The following is a 4,939-nucleotide window of genomic DNA, read 5'->3' as shown; positions in this document are numbered from 1 at the left end:
AAATGAAACAAAAATTTGTTTAGGTCTGATAAAAATAAATGAAACTTTTTTTTTTTTAAATGATTAAAGACCAGGGTCACACAGGTTTTTTTAGAATGCAAAAACCTACTTTCACCTAGACTGAAAATCTGATTTTCAGTTCAACGCATCAAATTGGTCGGTTGGGTCCGATTTTTTCGAATGAAAAAACAGTGTGAATTACTATATCCAGCCTCAATTTCCCACCTTCAGTCCCGGGAAAAGACAAAAATACCCTTTAGTCAAATTTCAAAATTCTCAAATTCTCTTTAATCTAATCCGGACTAATTTATCAACGAAAACATAGATCGACAGAGGGGCGGCAAAGGAAAGGGACATATGCTACATATTTCCGTTTGATTTTGATGTTTTTTGGACTTTTTTGCATCGGAGTTTGATGTTTTTTAAAATCTGAATCGGGACATGGGGCGCGTCGCGATCACGCTGTCACCACTGGTGCAGCGTATGAACATCACGTCGCACCACAGGTGACGGCGTGATAGCCTTACGCCCTCACAATGGTGAGGGCGTGATGCCCATACGCCCGTGTGGCGTGTGGGCAATTATTATTATTTTTTAATTTAGTTTAATTTAATTAGATTTTTGTTATTTTTTTACTTCCCGACACACGGGTGTGTGGCTATCACGCCCCACCGTGCTGTCGGACGTGTGGCTATCACGCCCCACCTTGCCCCGTGAAAATATTAAGTGAAAATACTGCACCCGGGCTACATACCAATCTAGCTTCTCAGAAATCTGAGTTGGGGAAGTAGCGTGCTTCAAATAGTTGGGATACAAGCATATTTGGCATTGTAAGAAACTTCCAGGCTTGTTTTCCCAATAAAGCAGTATTAAATTCTTTGAAATGTCTGAAATTTAGGCCTCCCGAAGCCTTTCTGACACTAAGATATTTCCATGCTTTCCACTTTACTCCTCTGCCCCACCAGTACTCATTCAGTAGAACTTCAATTCTATCACAGATATATTTAGGGAGGGAGAATACCTGCATAGCATATGATGGTATAGACTGTGCCACTGCTTTAATCAGCACATCTTTCTCTCCTTGTGACATTCTTTTCCCTTGCCAACCTTTTAGCTTCCTGCTTAATCGGGTTATTATATATGAAAAAGTTGTTATGCGACTTCTTCCCACTGCTGAGGGTAGTCCCAAGTACGTGCCCTGACTGCCAACAATCTGAACCCCCAATGCTTGTGCCAGTTTCATTTTTCGCATATAAGGGACTTTTGCACTGAAAATGGTTTTCGATTTATTGAAAATTATCTTATGTCCATATGCTTTTTTTGTATTAATGGAATGTTTGCTAAATTGAATTTGCGTAGCCCGAAAAGTAAATGTCGTTTGCAAACAAGAGATGGGAAATCATGGGGGCTCCTCTACAAATTTGACAGCCATACATACTCCCTGTCTCCTCCGCCCTGCATAAGAGAGGCGTTAAGATTTCAATATAGAGAATAAACAAGTAGGGAGATAGTGGGTTGCCCTGGTAGAGTCCTCTAGATGGCTTGAATGTAGAGAATGAGACATTCTAATTGGTGATTTGATACTCTACCGGTGTTACACATGTCATTATCAGGTCCACAAACCTTATGGGAAAACCCATTCGAATAAGCACTGCGCAGAGAAAGTTGTTGAAACACAATTTTTCAAGAGTTTTTTATTCTGAAAAAATAATTTAGTCAGAACCCCAAAATAAGATTAAACAATAAAATCTTAAGTTTAAATTAATTGTTATTCACTAACATGTTTGTTGAGTGTATTAATGAACTTGAGTGCAAGAAAATTAAATGGGCTTGAGTACTAAAAAAGCTTGAACAGCCTTAGAGGCCTCAACAAATTGAGAAGCCTACAAAGCAAAATGGATGGACAGCTGGCAATTTATGCGTGTTTCCAAGACCTGATATAAAGTATAACACTACAAAAGGAGTGTCCCCTTACTGTACCTCTGTTACAGTCATAGACGAAAAGGTTGCAGAAAACCATAGCTCAATAACAGAAGAGCCTCTAGGTATGCAATAGAACTTTTCGCCTAAAGGACAAAAGGTGCCAGAAAATAGTGTGACAGGCTCCATTTGATCAGAACGATTGTTTCAAATTCAAATGGATCTTTTGCCAGTCTCTCCTGTAAATACCATGTTATACGCTCCACTTGAAGTTGATGCAATTCATAAGCTATCAAGAGAGATCAAATTCTTCAAAAGAGCTAGAGCAACATTCAAATACACAAGTCATTATTCATATTTGTGTTCGTCCAAAAATATTGTTTAGATCTTCATAGTGTTCTTCAAAGGAACTTTCTTTGTTCATAATATTCTTTTAGAAGCTCTGTTGTTTGCTTCGATCATAGACAAGCAATAGAAATTGATAACATTGGGATATTATCCAAAGGATCAAAAGAGATATTTACCTCAAAACGGCCGTGTATTGATCACTCGATGTCGAAACGCTAAGGCGAATCAAACGAAGAGATCCGATGGGCGGATCAACGAGACTACGCCATCTGAGATCCGTAGGCAAACCTACGTAGAGATCCGCCATAATCCCTCGATCCGCCAGTTGAAACAGCTGGGCCGATTCCTTCATAAAAGCTATTAACGAACTATTAATGAGCTAACGGGTGTGCTTAAAGGAAACTAGTAGCCGCCATTAATGGAGCATTAATGGAGACTTTCTAGTTACTAAAGGTTACAACTTCATCAATTATATATAGCTTGTATCTCGAGCTATCAATGTACATTTTACACATTCACTTACCTTTTGTCAATTCAGTTTACTCTCTTGTTCCTCAATATTGACTTTGGCATCGGAGCTTCCCCCCGTCGAACCCAACGACACCCCCACAGGGACGGAAGCTAATCGGAAATTCTCCACAAGTCATCAATTGGTGCGGTGAACGTGGATCCTTAATCAAATAAAGGGTTTTCGTTCACGTTAAAAGATATGACAAATGGAGAACAGAACCCCTCCTCGGGGGTCGAAACGCCATTGGTAACACCATCAAGTCAACCTGTCACCAGTGTTGGTCGCACTGACTCAAGTGCTCCAATGACGCAGGCTGAAGGGAGTATGGCGCCGGATGCATTCATCGACATGTGTGCGGGAGCAATAGGAAGAGAGTTTGGACCTGAGATGGGTAACCGCCTACGGTCATTCATGATCATTCCTCCGCTTTTGAGCATGGCACCCACTTCTACTATATCTCAATGGCCACAGGCGGCTATAGGATCGAATGCCCATAACTCTTCGTTTTTCCAAGCTCAAACTACAAATTCCTTGGTAACCACCACATTACCGCCTGGCGAACGACCGATCAATCGGGAATTATTTCCTGACGGAGCAGAAGGAAGTCAGAGGAATGCTACAGCTTTTCCTGGCGGATCAGCAAACCCTAGAGTTTCTCTCGGCGGATCCGGTGCACCCGGTCACTCACGACCAAATATTCCAGACGGTGGATCGGAGGGCCAAAGGCACAAAAAAAGAAGAAAGGGGAAAAGCAGGCGATCAAAGTCACCTTCGCCTAGACGGAGATCCTCCCGACGAGGCAGATCACCCCCATCCTCCGAACGGAGACAAAGTAAGCGACCAATAGAGACACCTCATTCAGATAGGCATCCACCATCGTCGAACCAGGGGGAAGATAGGCAAGCATCTCCTGGAAGACATGGAGGGGACGATGGACAAGCTCCTCCTGGAGGACATGGAAGTGGAGGTGGACGTTCGCCATCAGACCCGTCGTTCGGCTCTAGCTCCTCATCTTCACCAAGTCGATCCCCGCGTCGGGGATGCCCCAGGGCGGGTCCAGAAAATTTTGACGATCGAGTTAGAGCTGCGGTGCTCCGCATAAATGTAGAGAATGTCAGGCATAACCCATTCGCCAATCGTGATTCGCCATTTACGGCATGGATCGAAGCTGAGGAAACAGATAGGCATTTCAAAATACCTAATATCCCGGTTTACATGGGTGCAGACAACCTAGAGGCCCATGCTAGAAAGTATCGAATGTTGCTCAGCCTTAACCGTGCAAGTGAGGCGGTCTTATGCCGGATGTTTATCACCACATTAGGAGGCCCTGCTTATGATTGGTTCCAATCTTTACCTCCCGGATCAATAGACAGCTGGGATCAGTTGAGTAGGGAATTTTGTGCTAAATTCGCCGGGTGTATCCCTCCAGTGGTCAAGTCGCGGAAGCTTTTTGAATTGAAGTAGAAGAAGAATGAACCCCTTCGATAATATGTAGACAATTTCAACAAATTGTGCATACGAATTGTCGATGTGGATGTCTCCATGGCAGTGGAAGCTTTAGTGAAGAACACCACGTGTAAAAGCTTGCAGGAAGATCTAATTAGAAAGAAGCCCAGAGATATGGCAGAACTAATTGAAAGATGCAAAGACTTCATGGAGGTCGATGATATCCGCAGGGAGTCCTTATCTCCACCAAAGAAGGATAAAGAGAAAGATAAGAACTCTGATTCCTCATCTAAAGGTCGGCGGAGGGGCTCCAAGAACAAATCGGCATACGTGTCATCATTTACGCCGCTCAATGCCTCTAAAAGCGAAGTGCTAATGTGGATTGAGAACATCCAGCACAAGCGGAGCATTTCATACCCCGAACCAAAAGGGGGGAGTACACCAACATCGGGAAAAATCCTAAAAATTATTGCAAATACCATAGAAAGAATGGCCATGACACAAACGCATGTTGGGAGTTGGCCCGGGAGATAGAAAGGCTTATCGAAAGAGGAAAGTTGGACAGGTTCGTCCAAAATGATAGTAAGAAGGGTGATGGAGACAGGTCGAGAGATGATCAGAAGAAAAAGGCAAAAGGGACCATCAATGTCATAGCAGGCAGACCTGGATACCAACCTGTGTTGAAAAAGGCGAAAACAACTGTTCTGGATAGGA

Source organism: Euphorbia lathyris, chromosome 1 (genome assembly GCF_963576675.1).
Source record: "Euphorbia lathyris chromosome 1, ddEupLath1.1, whole genome shotgun sequence".
Lineage (NCBI taxonomy): Eukaryota > Viridiplantae > Streptophyta > Magnoliopsida > Malpighiales > Euphorbiaceae > Euphorbia > Euphorbia lathyris.
The sequence above is the reverse complement of the archived record's forward strand: the minus strand, read 5'-3'. Positions refer to the sequence as shown.